Below are 22,685 nucleotides of genomic sequence, written 5' to 3' on the forward strand. Positions count from 1 at the left end.
GTGCGATCTAGGAAAAAAATTCTCGGCCATGATGTGGCATTCAGGTAAAGATGCAAACGTACATAGTCGTTTTAGTAAGGTTTTGTAATTTCCTACACGAATACTATTCGGGGCAAATCATTTCATATACATGTAGATGCCCTACAGCTATGCCCTGTATGCCTAAGTATTGTAGTGCACTATTTGTCCAACAGGGGGCGCAACTTTCCCGCCACACCGTCGAGGTCTCGCGAAGCGCGAGATGTTGTCCAGCGATATTTCACGCAGTGCATTGTGGTAAGTGGCGGCAAAGATTTTTCAAGATGGCAGCAGTGGGTCGATCTGAACGTAAATTTTTGCTGTTTTATTTCGTTTCGTACTCTACTGAGATCCTCTTCGCCAGTTTTTAGCAGGAGGAAGCATGTAAAACACTATTTGTCGCCCATTGGTGTACTGAACTGTCGCGGGCATTGGCTGGATCGCTGGGAGCGACGTGGAATTAAAAGCCAAGTTTGAATTTTTAAACCGTCTGCAAGTTTGGGGGCAGGGTCTGAAGTGTTGTCTGTCTGCTCCAGTTGAAAACAATAATTTCTCCATGAACGTGTGATTTCGTCTCACCCAGAGGATGAGGAGTAGACAAACTGCAAAACAAGCTGCGGCAGAGGACGGTAAGACAAGTATTTGCGATCGATTGTAACGCATTATAGTACGTAGACTGTTGTCACGTTATGTGGATGCCATGTTGTTTTGTTGTTGATAGATCCGCTATGTTGCCACAAACCACAAGACAAAATTTGGATCTGCAGAGAAATTGTAATTTTGCCTGTTGTTGCTTTGAAGTGTGGAGTGTATTCCATCCCTAAAGGAAAGTTTGCAACTTTGACAAAGTACATGCATCAAAGTTTGCATGATAAGACCCGCACTTGCTGATAAAGGGAAACTTTACTAGTAGACCATGGAACTTAAAAGATCTTTTACCTCCATGGGTAAACCAGGTAAACTAAGACGAAGGTCTTTGTATAAAAATAAATTATGACCAATTAGCAAATAATAAATTATAGAAACTTTATTTGCAAAATCATGCCTGAAGGCTAATTGCTTAAATTACAATCAAGTATAATAGTCATTGCAATACAGTAACAGGAGACAGGTAACAACTGTCTGAAAAAACTTCTACTTCTACTACTACGCTAGCTATTATGGGGTTCGACTTCTTCTTTGAAGGAACAGTAAGAGCTTGTTCACACCTTGAGTTTCTTTGTGATAAGAAATGAATGTGAATGAAACCTACTTTGTACGTATACATGGTCTCATGAGACTAAGGTAGTTTATTGCAGGTATGTTCCAAAGCTGCATGTGAAAATAAAAAGTCACATTATCATCATTTTACGCATCATGATATCAGCCCAAACAAACAAAAGTTGACTAGATTCTAGATCAGAAAGTTTACACATGGTTTTTGAGGTAGTTATGGTAACAAGGAAGTTAAGTATTTCTTTTAAGTTGTGAAGTTTTTAAATGATAAAATTGAAGATTTATATATTATATGATAATTATAACTAAAACGACCTCATCAAAGATCAGTGTCAAGGTATATTTACTAATATTTGCATGTCGTTAGTTACACTTTTAGTTTTCACTCATTGATGCATGTATCTGTTAGCCTGGGTGCCATCCCCTGTAGTATTTGCCTGCTCCCTAATGTTGCTAGCTACCACTGGGTCTGGCCTTGTTCACCTATGACCCTGTTCATACCAGACTTATATTTAGCCGTTTCAACCGGTTTTTCAAAAACCCGGCTAAAACCCTTAGCGTTCATACCAGACTTTTGATAACCGGTTTTGTAAAAATCCTGTCCGGTGAATATCCAATTAATCGGCCATGACTGCAGTTTGAATAACCGTTCCTCTCGCTCTTCTGATTGTTTTCCTTGGCCTTCTTGCTTGTATGCCGTCTTCGGTTTTTTTTTACCTTTAGTGCGGCACTGATCCTTTATCTTCAAGAAATCAGCCTCCTCCAACATTTTTGTTTCGGTAGAGCCCTCGCCCCCCCCCCTAGCTTTTTCGAATTTGGCGACTCCTGCTCTCCAACCTAAGTATCAGGAGCGTCCCGTTCGCCGACCAGGTTGCGTTTGCTGATTCCATCGCAAAATGAAGAAAACCGTGGAAAACAGTGGAAACGAACTCAAGTTGGTCAAAACAACGCGCTCAAAAAAGCTTGCAGGTCGCACACGGCCAGGATGCTGACCCCGTGACCCCGGAATTATGACGCAAAAAACCGGTTCAATAAACCCTTAGCGTTCAGACCAGGTTTTTCGGTGGAAAAACCCCACAAAAACCCCTCAAAAACCACCTCCCGAGGTGGTTTTTCAAAATCGGATTTAAACCCCTAAAAAACCGGTTAATTTGCGTTCACACCAGGTTAAATAAAAACCGGTTTTTGAAAAACCGGTTGAAACCGCTAAATATAAGTCTGGTATGAACAGGGTCTATGTGTATCTGAATATTGGTCCAGATTTTGAACGAGCGTGTTGATTGGTCCTACTCGATCGAAGCCTTTTTTGGGTATGTACATATTTAGGTAAGCCGTTCAGGCATTCGAACGGCGACGTTAGCATCCGTTCCCGTCCAGACCCAGTGGTAGCTAGCGACATTAGGGAGCAGGCGAATACTACAGGGGTGGCACCCAGGCTAAGTATCTATATAGCCAGTATAACCGCCCTTTCGACGTAACACACAACCATGTAATCTCCAAGCAGACCTGTGTTTCGGTGTCCACAAAGTCCACAAAAGGCAGTACATTAGCCACCTGTCTGGCCAATGAATACTGCCTGGTCAATTTGAATACTGTCTTTTGCAGTCACCAAAACATCTGCTTGGAGATTACATGGATCCATGAGTGGTTTGATGACTGATGACAAAGTTTGTTGATGATACTGATATCTCTAGGTTATGCAGCTAACACAGTAGTGATGCATACCGGTTCACTGGACTTGGATCGGGACTTATAAGAATGTTTAGGTTCAAGTCCAAAAAAACCTAAAAGTCAAGAACCAAGTCCGGACTTATTACCATAAAAGACCATTTCACATACCCCGTTTCTTTCCAAAGTACCTAAAACCTTCCGTAGATTGTAAAATCTTTGCTGCAAAACGAAGAAAACATTGCCATTGGGCACCGTCAAGTACCAGCCTCCATGTTACGTGGCCAAAGTTTCACCCAGACGACATTGCAAGGTTGCCAACATGCAATTTTGTATATGCCATGGGTTTAGGTCTGGACTTACAAGTTCGGAACTGAACCTAAACCTCTGGACTTGAATCCGGACCTGAACCTAAAATTGGGTTTAGGTATGCATCACTAGTATAACACAGTTATTTTTCTATTCCCTACAGGAGAGAGCAGAGGTAGAAGGAAGCTGGAGTTTGCAGGTGGCTCCAGTTCCAAGCCTGCCCAGCCTCTGGCAGGGAAGGTGTTTTTCCTAGACCTGCGGGGATATGGAGCGCTTAACATTAAAAAACTGGAGACCAACATTGTCCTGCTAGGAGGGGTAAGTCTTTATTAGGCTGGAAATCAGGGCTCAAAATCAAAGGTGATCCCATGGCCCCTGACCACTAAAATTTAGACTGGGACAACTAAAAAGTCACTTTGGGACATTTTTGGGACTACAATACAGTACAAAATAATCAACATTAGAATGTCAGCTCTTTTGTTTATCAGGCACACGTCTCGGCTTTGGATCCGGAAAAATACCCCCAAATTTCCTATCTACTCTGCAATTATACTATATTTATAGTGCACCTGGGAGTGAACATAAGCAAAAGAAAGTTGACTTTCTTAAAATTTTATTCACAAATGTTGATCAGTAAGAGTAGAGGCAGTGACTCAACAGATGACAGCCATATTTTGTTTTATTTTTCTGCTAACCAAGAAATGAACTACATTTGTTCCTCCTCTTTTTTCCAGAGCGTTGTGAACTTCTTCGACAAAGATGTGGGTGTGACCCATGTCATCAGTAACCAGGATGGAGCGAAGAAGGACCAACCCTCCGGCACTGTGGACAGTCCAGCTGCCTCCACTCCCAGTCCTTTCAGTGCTGCTACATCTGTCAGAAGGTAGAATATCATAAAGATATAGTATCAGTAAGGGCTAGAAGTACCACTTGTACATCCAGGTTAGTGCAGGTGAAATTAGAGCTGTTTATTCTGTACAGTGTTGTCACCTGGATTTTTTCACAGCATTATAAGGGGAGATGGGGTTTTGTGCGCGTGAAACATTTGCGCGTGAAAAACTTGCGCGTGAAGAATCTGCGTGTGAAGATATGCAAATTAGCTGACTCCCAAGGGATTTGAAAACTTTTTGCTGTTTTAAGCTTAAAAGTTGGAAAAAAGACAAGAAAATAAAAATTTAACATCATTTTGCTTGCATTCTAGACTGCATACCCTTGTTTTGTCCATTTTTTTGTGATTTCAGGTTATTTTGAAAGGTAAAGTTTTCACGCGCAAAAAAGGTTGAAATCTGCTCGTGAAAGAATTTGTTTAAGAAAGCATGAAATCAAACTTCTAGAATGGAGAAAAGCTTCAGATTGTTACATTTTACCATCCTAAACCTCATACTAGTAACTTTTCCATGTATTTCTTACAAATTCAAGTGATTTTCAAAAGGTCAGGTTTTATGGAAATTATGCAAATTAGCTTATTCCCAAGGGACCAACATTTTCAAACAAAAATTTTGGCTAACAGAGGAAAAATTATACCAGAGGACAACATTTTCCTGCCTAAGAATTTGGTACTGCATATTTTCTAACATATTTCTAAGACTTTTATTCTTCACGCGCAAATTTTTCACGCGCAAGTTTTTCACGCGCAAATTCTTCACGCGCAGAAAACCCGTTCCCTATAAGGGGACAGGTACAGGAGGGCAACTTTCGCGATGCAAGTCGCACATTGAGATGAAAAATTTTGAAACTCATAACCCCCAAGACACTATTTCTCACTTGTTGAGGGACAGACTTTGTGAAGTTAAGGTTTTCCCTTTGCTATAGCTTCATTCTAAAGTTATGTTTTAATTTTTTGCAAGATTTATTAAGGTTCTCCATCCAAAAACACTCCTATGCTGGTTTAAAGACAGCACAGGGGTCCAAATCACAGCATAGGGGGCCCCTATGCTCAAAAGGCCTGGCAAGAACACTGTATTTCTGCTGTCTACCTTCACCTAACCTGTACTGGGTCATGTGCTCAGTAATTATTAGTGTTTGTGAATTTTTTATGTACTGAATGTAGTGCTGTGTACCGGTTCCCTGGACTGGTTCCGGACTTGTCAATTTATTTAGGTTGGAGTCCAAAAAAACCTAACAGTCAAGAAACGATTCCAGAGTTACTACAAAAAAACGTGTCACATACCCCTTTTCTTTCCAAACCACCTAAAACCTTCCATAGGTTGCAAAATCTGTGTTGCAAAATGAAGAAAACATTGCCATCGGGCATCGTCAAGTGTCGGCCGCCATGTTATGTTGCCACAGTTTTGCTTAGACAACATTGCAGGGCTGCCAACATGCAATTTTGTACATATAGAATACAACACGGGGTATTCCGTATCGCCCGAGGTATCGGCCCGACCGAGGGCCGCGACCGAGGGCGATGCGGAATACCCCGTGTTGTATTTTATTTATGTCATACCCACCCAAGAAAACGCGCCTTTCAATGCAAGATGAGCCAAAAATTGGTGCCACTGAACCCTAAACCCTAAACTGCAACAACATCAATTGTTCCAACGTCCGGATTCTGTATTCGAATTTTCGAAAGGGGCACGCGCGGGTAGGGCGAAACGCGTTCGAATCGTTTTATGGAAGCCATGGAAGCGTTCGATAACGGGTTCCGGACCGGGCCGTACCGTAAAGTACGGCCCGGTCCGGAACCCGTTATCGCGGCCCGGGTATGATATAAAAATGTATATGCCAGCATTGGTTTAGGTCCGGACTTATGAGTTTGGAACTGCTCATGAGCCTAAACCTCTGGACTTGAATCTGGACCTGAACCTAAATGTGGGTTTAGGTACACAGCACTATCCTCAAGTGTACCTTAGCATGGCGGCAGCCTGCTCGTTGCTAGGGCAACCGGATAGTTGCTAGGGGAGGTATATACCATATAAAACCTAGCTTCAATGTTTGACTGTGTGTGATTTGTGCAGGTCATCTCGAGGTAACCTACAGTCCCCGGCAGTGGACTCTCCCAGTAACCCAGGCTCCAGTAGTGCAGTGGTAGGTATTCACATTGTTACCTCTGTGTGTGGAGGTTTTGTTTTTGGTGTGTGTTTGCTTGTGTTTCCGTAATCATTTCCAGCAAATTTTACAGCCCCAAAAAAAGTAAGTATTATCTCAACATGTTGATAAGGGCTTGAAATGTAAGGTGTTCCAATGGCCACTGACCACTAAAATTTAGGCTGGGGCAACTAAAAAGACACTTTGGGGCATTTTTGGGACAATAGAAAAATAATGACAGCCCTTCTTTTGTTTCAAAGGCTTTTGGATATGGAAAAGTCCCCCCGAATTTCCAGTCTACTCTGTAATTATAGTGCGCCTGGAAGTGAACATAAGGAAAATAAAGTTGACTTCAAGTTGAAGTCATGCAAAACAGGTTGGGACAGTTCATCCCCACTTTGGGACAATTGACATTTATTTTTGGGACAGTGCTGGGACAATAGGAAGAAAAATTAATTTCGAAGCCTGTTGATGCTAGCAAAGCCTAGTGTTGGTAATGGTATTGTTAGATGAAAAAAAATTAAATTTTTTGGTCTAAACAGTAGACTGTCGTCCCAAGAAATTTAATTTAAAGGGTTTATATGAATTCCCAAGGCTACTTATTGCAATTAATGCAAGGTGTGGCAAATTGGTATTGTTACTGTCAACAATGAGATTAAAAAGTGTACATCTTTTCTTAGCTTGTTTATTAATAATTGATAACCTATACCTCATTTAATCTTGATTGGTATTGAAAACATACCACTGTTTTGTGTTCTAGTCTCGGGGCAAGGCCATTGCACGTAAAGCCATGGACACTCAGGTACATATTTCTATCATGTTCAATATGATCTCTAATAATAATAACTTCATATGAAAAGTGTGAGCATTTGGTAGGTGAAATATATAAGTTATGCCATATGCTAGTATGAAGAGACTTATATTGTGGCTAGTAATTTTTTATATATAATGCAAAATAAATGACACGATAATACAAATGTATGAATAATGCGACATTTCTCAAACACTATTGCGTGTATACAGGTAGGTCTATATTCACATATCTTTAGCGCAAACTTGTTACTTGTCAATCAAATATTCAAATTGGACAATTAGGAAGCTTGATATGTGCTGCATAATAAAATGGGGATCTATGTATTCTGATGTTAACATATTATGAGTATTTTGTTCATTCTTAATATTTGTGAGCAAATTGTAAAGATGTATTAATTTTTTTTCAGAAACAGGGAAGCAGCAATGTACTTTCCATTGCCAAACAACTGAAACTCAAAGTTAAACATATTGATGGTAAGCACTCTAAGGCCACACCAATTTAATTTCTTGGTTAATGGATTCGCCCCCTTCATTTTTTTCTCTTTTGCAAACAAAAGTAAAAATTCAGAATCAACTGCAAAATACTCATATTTTGCCCTGAACAGTTGAAAACAGTCCTTTTCATTCTAGCTGTGTATAACTGTTATTCCATCTTTCAATGCAATGGTATCATTAAAAGTTCAAAATTCATTGTTTAAATTTTGAACCAGCCTGGTGTGTTGACTTCATGGCTCCTATCATACCATTTTGGGCCATAATAGGATGCCTAGGCCTGTTTTTATTTTTTTCGCCCGCCCGCTCCATTATTTTTCTAGAAAAATCCGGTAACCAAGAAATTAAATTGGTGTGGCCTTACTCTTAAATTATGTATATATATGTTGTTGTTCCTACAAGCCTTTGTCAGGATCATATCATAACAATAAACATGCATGACCTTGCATAATTCAGTATTGTTATCAGCCTATTCAGACAGGTGTATACAATAACAATGACAATAAATAATCATACCTATTTCTATGGGACAGGGCTTGAAATTCATTTTTGGGAATAGGTGCACCTAACCTAAAAATTGGTGCACCAAAAATATTTTGGGTCCACCATGTAAAATGAAATAAGTAGAATGTCAGCAAAATTTATGTTTCATTTCTAAAGAAAAGTACTACAAGAATGATTTAAATTTTTTTTCTGACACTTGGATGGAAGAATATGCTGTATACTAAATACATTTAACATCTTTACATACAAAAACCTACGAAAACATTTGGGTGCCCTGATGCACCCACAGAAAAAAATTGGGTGCACAGCTCCAAATTTGGGTGCACTAAGGTGTACATGCACCCAGTATTTCTAGCCCTGTGTGGGACAATATCAAACTGCTCAACCAAAGCAGTCTTTGTATACCAAACATATCTTTTATTGCTTTTATTTGCTTTGAAAGCATGTTAGCAGCATTAATATGAGTGTTTTTATTTCTTCAGTGGCAGCTCAGTGGATAGAGGAGCAGGCTGCCAAACTGAAGAAGGCAGGAGTGAAGGGACCACAGAAGCCAGCACGGCCATCTGAAAATACCTCAAAAGGTATATTATATTATTATATTATATTATATTATCATATAGCCGGGTGACGTTGACCAATCAGAAGGCTCCATTCCACATTCTTTATGTCGCGGTAATGTCACAAATAGAGTCAAAATCGGGTATTTATTCATCCCAATCCATACATTAAACAAAATGAATAATCACCCGCATATGACCTCAGGTGACCCAATAGAACACGGCTCTACTTCTAAAAAATCCAAAAATAACTTGAGTTGTGTTCCGATGACCTCGGGTGACTCCCATAAGAACACCTGTTCCCTGCCTGTGACCCAGATAGAAGGCCATAGAACGTGAACCCCCCAGTGACCTCAGGTGACTCCAGATGGAACAAATATTCTATGTTCTATTCAGCATGTGCAAGGGGTAAATTGTACATTGTGTCACTCTTCACTGCATCAGTTTGGATAGGCTATCGCGTAAGCTATATGATAATAGCGTTAATGGCCCGCCCTTTCTCGGTGAATATGGTGTGATAAAGCCTTGTCAGTTGCTAAAACCACCTCATAAAGCCACCTCGTTCGCTGCGCTCACTTGGTGGCTTTATGAGGTGGTTATAGCAACTGACAAGGCTTTATCACACCATATTCACCTCGGGGCGGGACATTAACCCTTAATTATATTATATTATATTATATTATATTATATTATATTATATTATATTATATTATATTATATTATATTATATTATATTATATTATATTATAAAAACATTCCTGTTTACATGTTTGTTGTACAGTACTATAAATTCACTTTGTCTTCATGATAGCTAAAAGATCTGTAATATTATATGTTGGGAATTCTTCTACAGTGGGTTTGTTTGACTTTCTTTACATAGAAATCCCTGTATCTGTTACAGCAGCAACTTTTATAGTAGCCTGGGTGCCATCCGAACTTGTAACGGCTATCCCGAAATTCGGATGGCACCCAGGCTACTCTTATAGCTGCACTAACTGTGACAAAGACCTAGGAAAAAAATGTGTTTCCTGTTTCTTGACCAACCCTAGAAATACCTGTTGACCCTTTTTTGTGTGGACTCCTGCAAAGACATGAAATGTTTTAGCTGATTGACCTTTTCTAGCTCCATGATCTGACACCTGAGCGATGAAATATTGTGCAATCTGTTTTCCAACATTGACATTGAAAATATAAGTGTCCTCGTGCAAGTTTTACTTTGTAGGTTGCCACACCTCATGCAAGTTTTACTTTGTAAAACTGTATTGTATGAGTTGGGTCACTATATAGAGATAGCCAAAGTCTAAGTCAAAGAAGGAAGAGAAAAAAAAAAAGATAATCCCTACCTACCGACCCTAATTTTTTTCATGACTGAAACAGGAAATACAACATAGGGTTGTGGGGTCGTGTGGCGCAGCGGTAGCGCTTACGGCTCAGGACCTAGAGGCCCTGGGTTCGATCTTGTGCCCTTGGGAAAGGCACTTTACACGACTTTCCTCACTTCACTCAGGTGTAATAGCCTCGGTTAGGGACGTCCCTTGGATAGAAGTCGTTAAATGGAGGTTCCGTGTTTGGGGAGAGCCACACCCCACGCACGTTAAAGAACCCACCACACTTTTCGAAAAAGAGTAGGGGCATGTCCCGGTGTACAATTGTACAAAAACTAATACTGTCTGGAAGTTGGTGATTCACTACAAATCACCCGGGTCCGATGGAGGCCTGGCGAACCCATCTGGTACTAGCCACAAAAGGCAGCAGAATCTTCAGCTAGTTGAAGGCGGCTGCCTCAAATGAAAGAAGAAGAACATTTTTTCCCTAAGCGAAAGTCTTGACAATGTTAATCTTATTCCCACAGCTGCACGTAAACTGAAGCCTCCGTTTGTGAAGTTTGAAGACAGCAGTCAGTAAGTATTTTTAATTTATGTACTCAATAATATTACATCACAATCAATTTATGAACACTTAGGTCTACAGATATCTGTCAGGGAGAATAATCTACAAATTGTCAGTCATAAATATTAACATCATTTGGTGAAGGTATGAGGTCAGGGAACTCTAGTTATACTATGAAAATTAATATACAGTGGGGTTGTGTGGCGCAATGACAGAGTGTTCAGCTTGGAACCAAGAGGTCCCAAGTTCGAATCCTGCCGTGCCACCGATCTTGTGCCAATGACTGCAAATAAACTTCTTGTATATGAATGAACCATTAATTTTGATTGATAAATTTTGCACTGTTTTTCCTAGACTTTAGAAGAGTGACCAGGCCTTGAAATATTTTTCTTCCTATTGTCCCAGCACTGTCCCTAAAATAAATTTCAATTGTCCCGAAGTGAGGATGAACTGTCCCAACCTGTTTTCTGGAAGTATTGTACAATTTCAACTTGAAGTCAACTTTATTTTGCTTACGTTCTGACTCCCAGTTCTATGGTGCGTTAAAACTGCCGAGTAGACAGGAAATTTAGGGGGTACTTTTCTGGATCCAAAAGCCGGGATGTGTGCCTGATAAACAAAACAAAGGCTGACATTCTGATGTTGATTATTTTTCTATTGTCCCAAAAATGTCCCAAAGTGTCTTTTTAGTTGTTCTGGCCTTTATTTTAGTGGACAGTCAGGCCATCGGGACACCGTTAATTTCGATCCCCGCATTTTTACAGCATTTACATCGAAGTGTAATTATGTTTACCGAAGGAAAACATATTGTTTTTGCTCATCAGTTTCTTCCTCTTCTTCTTCTCTAAACAGTGACCTCTGACCTGACCAATGACATGATTTGTTGACATCTGTCACCATGGTGACTGAGGTTGGGTTACATAATGTTGCAATTTCATGGTCTGGAGTAGAGCAGACCATGAAATTGCAATATATACTAGTAGTACATGTATGTGAATGTGTTTAAGTAAGAATTAACAGAGCAGACCATGTCTGAAGGTAAACATCACGCATTTGCGTTGCAAATGTTACTTCTCTAGTTAAAAATGTTTTATTTTGTGAAACAGTCAGTACAGGCCGGTGTACGAGGAGCTGCCCAAGTTCCCCAGAGTGAACGTGGACACGCCGCGCGGCACCTGTCCGTTTGACGGCGGGGCGTACCAGGACGTCCCTGTGGCTGAGAGGAGTAAGGAAGAGGCCAGTCAGGCAGAGGAGAGGGAGGGAGGAACTGGGAAGAAGAGCGAACACGTGCCAAAACCTTCTCCTAAAAAGAAGTGAGACATTGTTTATTGTATATTATCAAAAAATCCAGACCACCTGATGTGGTGACACAAGCCACATGATACAGCTTATTTCTCCCTAACTGTGTGTTCTAAGGAACTAGTAGGACCAAATGGCATTAATGCATACAGATACAAATTTATAAACACTGATGAGAGAAGCACAAGGACTAGAAAGGCCGGCATTTGCTTGGGAGCAAATACAGCATATTTCAGTCCATCTCCCTCCCACGCAAAAGTGGACTATTCCAAACTTACCCCAGTGCAAAACTGGCAAAGATTATTCTCAAATAAATGAATTATATAGTAGCTATGTAATTGAGAACAAAGATGCAAGAACAAGCACTTTGAATCTCAACAGCTTTACTTACAAAATTTCACATAATTATCACGCAATCTTATAGGTGAGGGATTGGTTTTTCTGGCTTCCTGTAGCTTGTTTTCTAGCGAGTCTGCTTTGATGCTGCTTGCAGAACAGGTAGGCATTTCATCGGTCTTGCAGAACAGCTGTATGAGTAATGAGAATCTCAAACTGACAGTCTGTTGTGCTTCCATGCATCCTTCTCAAAAAAAATTTAGAGTAGGTGACTGATAAAAGAAAAGAGCAGACGAGCCCCGAAGTCGGGGTCAGCGGCCGGGCCTCCCCCCGGAGAAAACCATAAGAATTAGACCCCTAAACATCATTTTTGGTACATTCTGAGCAACTTTTATGGGAATCTTATGACTCCAAAATTTACCGTTTACAGTCACTGCAGAAACACAATTATAATATAGGAAACACATTCCAGTATGTTTCCACTGTGAGACGGAGGTTCTCATGGGTTAAATATGATACCTTACATCTAGATGGGCCAATACTGTAACTAACTAGTATAAGTAAAAATAATGTAACAACTAGAAAGGCCAATATTTGCTTTGGAGCAAATATAGCGATGGGTTCACCACATTTTACCACATGGCAGGGAAAGAATGAGAAACACAAGGGAAAACAATGCTTTACATTGATATAACTATAGTATGAAGTAACATACAACTAAGACTACAACAGTTGGATAGCTATTCCCTACATTATTGGTTAGGATTGCATAATGCAAACTGTTGATTTTCAAGATAAAAAGAAGCGTTCATAGCCCGCATTCCAATGCTGGAGCAGGAAAGCTTAAAATACCTACCAAAACACTTGAATACAGACATACTGTCAGTATGGCATGGCTCTGTGCAGGTGTAAATGAAGTTAAGCCAGTTAAATCCCAACAGCCAATCAGCAAGGAGAATAGAGGAAAGCTGCATGCCTATTGGTTGATGCCTTGCATGCCATTGTGATGACTCATGTCCAAATGTGGTAAACAAGGCACACTAACACAGTAATACATTAGCTATTACACAGCCAAAAACTCAAATAAAACCATTCTAAAAGCCTGTATCACAATAATTTAAAAAACGCCTAGGGGTATTTGCCCACTGTACCTCCATACCAAATTTCAGGACCTTAGGCCCTAAAATGAAGAAGCTGAATCCATTTAAAGATATGGCAGGAGGAGGAGAAGGAGGAGGAGAAGGAGAAGAAACATCAGAAAAAGCAATATGGTTTCACCACACCACTTCGTGGTGTGGTGAACCCATAAATATAATTATATGTATATTATGTAGCAGCCATGGAGAATCCCTTTAGGATTAACCCAGTACAATTCTGCAGAATTCTGGCTGCAGTTCCAGAAGTCTGTAGAAATCTGGAAAATTCTGCAGAATTGGGTTAATCCCCTAGGGGTCTTCCATGGCTGACACATATTTCTTATATTTATTAGCCCATCTAGATGTAAGGTTGCTAAAATATGGGGATTAGTCCCAAATTAAACTGGAGGCTGTTAATGTTACTAGTAAAGGCAAGCTAAAATTGCATCACAATGTCAATGAACCCAAGCTCAGCAAGCACACACGCATGCCCTATAATTACTCTGACCCCCAAGGTTAAAGCTGTCTGACGGGAGTATACATTCTTATGATCTTAAATCGGTAATTGGAATTTGCATCAGGAAAGTGTCTTCCATAGTTGGTGACAAGTTTTGATATGACTGTAAGGCGAGCCCCGTGATCTTTATCTAGATGGTTTTGTTCATTGATATGTCAGCAGTTGCGTCATAATTCATAATCCCGTGGTGTTTCGCCTAAGGGTACAACACAAGGTTGCATCCAAGAAGGCCACTACAAGCCAGTCCAGGAGTAAGGCCAGCGCCCTGAAGGCAAAGAAGAATGCTGGCTACTGTGAATGCTGCATGCTCAAATACAGTGATCTGCAACAGGTTGGTATTTTTTTCATGTGTGTGTGTGTGTTTTTTTACATTGGTTAAACTTCAGATAACAATCATGGCCATTTTAGAAATATTTGCCCAGAATGCATCGCGTTGGTCTCACCTGGATAACTTGCAGAACAAGTTGGTATTGTACAAGGTTCATGACGCGTGCGCAGTACTTTGTTTAGGAGCTCTCTAGAAATGTGGACAGTTTCTCCTTCCCGTGTTCTCGTCAGATAGTTACAGCTGAGTTAGCGTAAGAGTTGTGAAGTCATAAGTGATGGACTTCAAGAGTTAACAGTGTGCAAGCTGTGGGGGTTTCAAGCCAGATTCAATTCAGCAGCTTCAGCTACGGAAGGTTGGTAACGTCATACTGTCTACCCTTGCGGACCGTGACATGATTGCACACAGATATCTTTATTTATCAGAAACAACTGGAAAAATTTATGCAGTTTCCACCGTACAGTGTAGTCTAGTTTGTTCGCATGCATAACTTTTTGCTGTTGTGCATTTTGTGACATTTGAATAATGTTAATTAACTTAGGCCACACTAAGTAAATTTTATGGATGACGTCCTTTGGAGACCCTAAATCTAATGCGAGAGGGCGAAAAAAAAACAAGAAGGGCCCTAAAAAACAAGATGCCTAGATTAGAAATATTGCGCTGCTGCTGACAGGACCGTCCTGTCTTAATAGTTCTAAAAATGGCACTGTTTTGGAGCTATTGACAGGATTTTTTTCAGTGCCATTTTTTTTGTTTTTTTTTCATTTTTGTTTCCATTTTTTAAACAGGCACAGGCTTTCGGCGTTACGGCTTTCACATCAATCTGACGATTTGCGGCACTGTCGTGACTCTTTGGTCATATTTACAGGAAGCGGAATTTCTTTTTTTTTCTAGGAACAGGCCAAAATCAATGCGCGCGCGGACGTCATCCATAAAATTTACTTGGTGTGGCCTAACATACAGTGCTGTTACTAGGATTAACAGACATGAACAGTCCATGTGACCTAATAACCTGGATCAGTACATGTAACTTACATTTCGGACTTAGTGGGGGGAGGGTTATTTTTTACAAACAAAATTTTTACATGAAATTCATTAATGTATAGTGAAATATAATGAAAGATCACTTGCATATGCAGGCTAGTACTGGTAAAACTGATATTTCTGATGTCTACTTGCACTGGGATAAGTTAAGAAGAATGACTATATTGTCTATACAGCCCCAGTTGTCCTGTATGCCTGTTTATATCATACCCGGGCCACGATAACGGTGTTCCGGACCAGGCCGTACTTCACGGTACTGCCCGGCTTCCACAGAATGATTCGGATGTGTTTCGACTTAACCGTGTGTGCCGCTTTTTCGAAAATTTGAATACAGAATTGTGTGAGTGAGAATTCGGATGTTGGAATCAATGTTGTTTCATTTTGGGGTTTAGGGACACCAAACACCAAATTTTGGCTCATTTTGCATTAAAAGCCATGTTTTCTTGGGTGGGTATAACATAAATAAGTTGGATCGTGGTCAGGCCAATGTCTTGGACAATACGGAATACCCTGTGTTGTTTTTTATTTGAAAATTTGAAGAGAAATTTGACAGTATGCAAAGCCCAATGAACTTGAAGTTAACCACAATACTGTATGTTTCACAGCACGTCAAGGGAGACCAGCATAGAGCCTTCGTCAAGCGACAAGAAAACTACCTCTCGCTGGACAGGCGCATCCGCAAGGGTCCGGTACTCGACCGCTTTCTGAAAGACGTGATGAAATACCACCCTATCGACAAGACCAGGGCTCTTCAGAGGTGACTACTGTCGCTTCCTTTATCAGACTGATAGCTACTATACATGAAATATCATCTGCTTAAACTGGGTGTAAATGTATGTTATATGGAGTTGTATATACATGTACATGTATTCTATAATGCCATGTGTTCTTTCCTGTATAATTGTGGTTTTGCATAATTTTCTTATTCTCTTGAGTTGCTAGTATGTTCTTTCTTGAGATATGTGACTCATGAGATACTTATTACATTTTTATATATCTATGATTGACTCATTCATCTGCAGTTACTCATGTTACATTTTTGTACATTCTCTGTAAGTGTTACACGATTCAAAAGATGCAAAAAATCAACATAATACTCTACTAAGAAGAAGTGAAAATGTAGCTGTTGTTTATGTGTTGTTGTAAGGCCACACCAATTTAATTTGTTGTTTCTCGGATTCGCCCTGTCCATTTTTTTCTGATTTGACAAAAAAAAAATTTAGGTTCAAAATCAACTGCAAAATGCTCAATGAAAGACATACTTTGGCCTCAACGGTTAAAGAAAGTCCTGTCCTTCCTAGTTGTTAAAGTTTTTCAATGTATTACAATGCAATTTTGTTTCATTATAAGTTCACAATCTATTGATTTAGTTATAAACCAGCCTGGTTTGTTGACTTATGGATCATATCGTAACATTTCCTGCTATCATGGAGTGCCTTGGCCTGTTTTTTTATTATTATTTTTTTGCCCTGTCGCTTCATATTTTTTCTGAAAAAATCCGAGAAGCAACAAATTAAATTGGTGTGCCCATGGCCTAAGGCTCGTTCTCATTAAAATGTACAAAATGGTGATTTTTTGGGTCGAAAAATCGATGATCTGTTTTTTCAGGCAAACCTACCTTATTTTTTAGGAAAACATCTCAATTAACGATTACCAAAACAGGACAGCTTAATTGCCATGGGAAGTTACCGAAAATTTATGCACTTGGATAAGACATATGTAAACAATGCATTTTTAGTGGGGCAAAAACGCTGGAACATCAGCATGAATAGGGTGTACGATAAAGCTTGTATTCATGACATCACTTCAAACGCCATTAGTTTAGGCGTCAGTATCGATGAAAGTACTTCTGTCAACCCATTATTTACTGGTAAAAAACATGTATCGAACACATAAAGATAGCTAAGTGTAGTGTATAGAAGTAGCAAAAATTATCTTTGGAAGCAAAGAAGAGTAAAACATTTGAGTTTGCTGACGCCACAGAGGGTTATTTTTCTTCGGATCCATATTTTTTCTACTCTATTTCCAACTATTATGTTTATGGTGCGTAGGGAAGGGAAATTCAATCTCTTGTTACGTCTTTTCCGCTACAGGTGTAACTTCCGTTACCGGTAACGGATGTTACAAAACGGACGTTTTTGTAAATTTCTCCAAAAAAATCTGCAGTTTTTATCTTCATCATTTGAGAACAAGGAGGCTTAAGTACGGACATTTTAAAACTGGGCGACTTTTTATATACCAGGTTGAAGTAAACTAAAATTGAAAGTAAAAACAACGGTAACGGATGTTACATTCATTACTGTAAAACAATTTGTTCAGCGAAGGTGGCTACAAATGACAGCACACCCTCTTTTCTTCTTCTCTTAGAAACCTAGAAAACGTGCTAAAAGTAATCAAAATGGCAATTTCTTGTCTTATATGTGACTCTATCTAAACTGCACGACCGTCTTACTTGAGCGGTAACGGATGTTACAGAACTTGGCGACAGGTATGAAACACCTTGCACAGCGTACAAAAATTGTGACAGAAGCGATCTTACTTGATCAGTCAGAGGGCATGGCCACCCGACTTCACCATGCAGCAAACTACTGCCGTAATCAAATTTCTACGTTTTAGGCTGCTTTTTAAAGTTTCTATTTCGTCTCAGGCGACAGCCGCTTTTTAGGGGGAGAAATCCAACCCGCTACCATAATTTCTCTCAAGTCATCAATCAAACCTAGTTTTGTGGTACATTTTTCGTGAAACATAGTAAGTGTAGTGGGAAAGTAAAGGAAGCAACGATGAGGTCCATGATTTGGCTCATACCTAGTCGTAAAGAGTGGCGACAGCATTTTGTACATTTGAATGAGAACGTGTACTAAGGAGAATAAAGATGCTGAGGATAAAAACACTGTTTTGTGACCCTTGCAGCCCTGGCTGGCCCGAGGACTCAGGAGATTCAGGAGAGCGACAGGAAGCAGAGGACCAGGATGATGTTGATGATGTCATCCTCATCAGCGACCCCGTCCCTGAGTCTGTTGCCACGGCGCCCAAGTGGCCGACGCCCGCCATGCGCAAAGCGGGGATAACTTCCCCGTCCATCATATCGTCCTTGTATTCTATGTCCAAACAAACGGAAGAGGACAAACAGAACTGTGGCGAGGGCTCCTCGTCTAGCAGTCTCCGCAATCTGAGTGACGATCAGGATGAGGAAGAAAGGAAGAAAAGAAAGCACAGGAAGAAGATGGCAAAGCTCACGACTCCGCAGAAGGTGTTTGGCAGCTCGCCTGAGAAAAGATTCCCCGCTCTTGACAGGTTTGGTTTGCGTTCTCGTTTCTGCTGTATAGTGCTGCTGTGTACCGGTTCCGGACTTGTAAAAATGTTAAGGTTCAAGTAAAAAAAAATGTAAAAGTCAAGAACCGATTCCGGACTTACCGGTATTAAAAAAAAAAACTTTCTTTCCAAACCACCTAAAACCTTACATAGATTGCAAAATCTGTGCTGCAAAATGAAGAAAACATTGCCAGCAGGCATCCTCAAGTGTCAGCCTCCATGTTATGTGGCCAAAGTTTTGCCCAGACAACATTGCAAGGTTGCCATCATGCAATTTTGCATATGTCATGGGTTTAGGTTCGGACTTACGAGTCCGGAACTGAACCTAAACCTCTGGACTTGAATCCGGACCTAATCCTAAATGTGGGTTTACGTACACAGCACTACTGTTGTATCAGACGCACTTTAAAAAGTCAAGGAGCATGCCTTCATTCTGAAACCCCTGTGTTTTGACTTAAATTAAGGGGTATCAGAACATAAGGGTGTAAAATCTGTCTACCACAAGGTGTCAGTTGCCCCAAATTTTATAATTCACTTGCAGCTTTGCAACATTGTATGACACATGGGGAAAGCAGTGGCTTCTTCTGTTTCTTAGCTAACCAATGGACCTATTACATTATTACATCACAGTTTCTTTACCGCAATGAATGTTGGTCAATCGATGTTTATATTGTACAGGGGTGCGTAGCGCGGTGTGTGTTTGTGTAGCGCTAGCCTTGATAAATGGCTTTAAATACACTACTACTTTCGTCTAATGTCACAACTAAATCACCCATTACAGCATGTAATGCTGTGTCAACAAAACTAGATGCAGCAAAAATCAAACACACCTGACTTTGAAAACTTCAAATGATCTTTATTCTGTAACTGACCGTTCTGGAATGTTCTTTAGACCAGGTAAACAAACTGTGACGTAATAATGTGATAGGTCCATTACATCACGTTAACTTTGAATTGGCACATTACGTCATGAGCCATGCTAGAGTTCAGTACTTATGGCAAGGTAGCTATAGGTCAGCAGAAGACATGATAAACGTATTGACCTTCATCTAAACCTTCAATCAAAGTTTACACACTTGTGATCATCAGTACAAGGCCCTTAAAAGCCAGCTCAACTGAAATTATCTCCAAATACTTGTAAATGCCCTCTTCCCAATTTCAATTCCAGGACCTGTAATATTTCTACAAATACCCTCGGCCTACCCTTAGTGAGGGATTGCAAGGGGGAGTCCCGACAACGCTCTACGCTGAATTCGAAACCTTCTCGATTACGCTTTACGATAAATTCCAACTGTGTGGCTACAACGCATTACGTAGCATAAAAAAGCCGAATACGTTGTACGCAAAAATATTAGAGCGGTCCGTCTACGCTCTACGTAGAATTAAAACGGCCGATTACGCTCTACGGAAAAGGGCTTGCCGCCCCCCCTTAGTAGGGTCAGCACACACACAAGTTGTTTATCTACTATTGTTTCCCCTTTCTCACCAGTCAGACCATTTCCTGGAAACTTGGACATTGTGGCTGCAGGGGATGCCCTACTTCTGTGATTCCAGGGCCTGTTCACTATACACCCAGGGGAGGGTAGGAGTGATCTACTAATTAAATGCAGTGAAACTGATGACTATTGATGTTTATTCTAATACTGCTGCCGGTGATAACTATAGGAAAGTATCCATGTACCTTGTTACTTGTTAAGTCTGGACAAGTACTATAGTGCAGTTCAGTAGATCACTCCTATCCTCCCCTGGGTGTATAGTGAACGATCCCCGGGGCTCACAGAGCAGGTTCTCCCAGAGACTTGCGACTTCAAATGTTAATATTTTAACAAACCTATGACAGGCTCAAAGGCTTTCGCAAAATCATTTTTGTAGTTCCATGCAAACAATAACCCTATCAAGATACATTTTGTACTGCCATGCAAACAATAACTCTATCAACAAATACCGTCGCCTTGGCAATGTATGTTTTCATTGCCAGTCTTGTTTAGGTTGGCAGCACCTATTCCCAAAAATGAGTTTTGAGCCCTGGCTTTTATAGGTCCCTTCCGTATTGAGTATAGTAGTCGAATGTGTATCTATGAATTAGAGAAATAAACAGAAGTGTGCCCATTCCGTTTTCCCGCCAAATGTGTACTGCGTAGCCCAGATAATTACTCGTGCATGGAAATATGCCCAGAAGACATACTAGTAGTTGGGTGAGGTCAGAATTGTCGGGGCCTCCTGTGTTTTAAATATCTCTTGTGGGCGTTGCCACGTTAGCATTGTTTATAGTCATTTTGTAAATTATAGGTTCCCCTGTCATTGACTTACCAAAGGTTGTTCACCTTAGCCTCCATACCATACCAAAAACTGTGGGTTTTGGGGGTCTTCAGGGTCTTTGGGAGCTTTTATGTGTTTTCTGATTGCATATAGACCACATAGCAGGCCTGATTGAATTATACCCCCGTTTTTTAGAACTGGGCTAATCAGAAAACGAGAGTGAGAGTGAGTGAGTGTGAGTAATCAGAAAACAGCCGAAGACCACCAAACCCCCAGTTCTATAAGCCTGCTACAGAGGCTATTCATACCTCACTAAGGGTAATATTAAAATGTAAATGCATAGATTTAGTATGTTTTACACACCTTGCGTGTTGTTTTGTTGATAGAAAGTTATGAAGTGCAGTTACATTAAAAACAAAGACTGTGTCATAGGTCATGTATTGTATCTAAATGTCCCTGACACCACACCTTTTAAAGTTTCATGGTTGGTGAGCATAACACACACACTGTGACAAGGACAGGCATTATTTTACCATCTAGTTGTTTTTCTAAAAAAAAATAGTAGTTCTGTGCATTGGGGCTCTGAATACAGTCCTTAGGCCACACCAATTTAATTTATTAGTTCTTGGATTGGCCTCTTCATTTGTTCTAAATTTCCAAAAAAATCAGGTTCTGAATTATCTACAAAATGATCGTATTCTGGCCCCAATAATTAAAGAAAGTCCTTTTCTCCTATCTAATTGTTACAGTTTTTCAATGTATTGTTACACTTTTTCAATGGTTTGATTAAAAAGTTCAAAATTCATTGTTCAAATTTGAACCCAGCCTGATATGTTGACTTCCTGGCTCCCATTGTAGCTTTTTGGGGCTATCATAAAATGCCTAGGCCTGTTTTTTTTTATTTTTTCGCCCTGTCGCTTCATCTTTTCTCTGAAAAAATTTGAGAGACAACAAATTAAATTGATGTGGCCTTACCAATGAATTGCAAATCATTGCATTTGCATGTCGGATCTATGCAAAAAAACCCAAACATTTGTTTGTTAGCTCCAACACCACTATGTATGTCTTTATGGATGGATAGTCAAGAAAAATCTGTTACCAAGTCTATCCCATTTGGTTGCACTTGAAAATTGCTGCAATTGACCCTACTAATATATGGTTACAGTTATTCTTTAAAGTTTGTTACAGACTGGTAGTACCAGTACATTACTACGTGCAATTTGTCATTGTGTCAGTGTTTTGTACACAGGATATACAGTAAGAATGGCCTTCTTAGTTACACTGTTCTCACTGTATTTCAGATTGGTGAGTTCAGTGGAGAACAAGCTAGAGAAGAGGAAGAGTAGTGACCAGGGCTCCCAGTGTTCTGCCTCAAAAAGACAAAGACTGGAAGTTTGTGATGGTTCACCAGAAAGGGGAAAGAAAAAGGAGACAGAGAAATCAGGGAAGTCACCAAAACCTGCCCAGAAAAGCTTGCAAAGGTTACTCAAATTGGAGGAAGGCAACGAAAGACAGCGTACAGATGAGGTCCCCAGCGGGGTTGAACATTCATCACTAAATGTCGAACAGAACGTTGCTCAGGAAAAAGCTTCTAAGCCATCTGAAATACCGTCAACATCAAATGTCAGGCCCAGAAGATCCCCAAGGGAAAGAAACTTAAGTACCAATGAACAATCACAAGAAAAGGTTGAACCTTCAAGTCAAGAAGGTAAGAGAAGTGCAGAAGCAAAGACTAAGCACAAAGGCTGTACATCTGACCACAGGGAGCAGGCTTCTACCAAAAGGGTAGAGAAGGAGACAGCTCAGTCAACCCAGCCCATGACGCCGGAGAAAAGGCACTCTCTTGTGGAAATTCAAGCAACTCCAATTCGAGGGACGGATGAGTTGGAGAGACGGCAAAAAGAACTGGTGCGATCTCCGTCTCCTGTTATAAGTCCGGAAACACGGCAGAGTTTACGTAAAGA

The 22,685-nt window shown here is 40.3% G+C and overlaps 1 pseudogene; it reads left to right on the forward strand.

Annotated features, from left to right (window-relative positions):
* Positions 1-269: 269 nt before the first annotated feature.
* The window catches only part of LOC109461795, a 27,687-nt pseudogene continuing 5,271 nt past the window's right edge, over positions 270-22,685 (forward strand).

Source organism: Branchiostoma belcheri, unplaced genomic scaffold (assembly GCF_001625305.1).
Source record: "Branchiostoma belcheri isolate BF01 breed outbred unplaced genomic scaffold, Haploidv18h27 scaffold96, whole genome shotgun sequence".
NCBI lineage: Eukaryota > Metazoa > Chordata > Leptocardii > Amphioxiformes > Branchiostomatidae > Branchiostoma > Branchiostoma belcheri.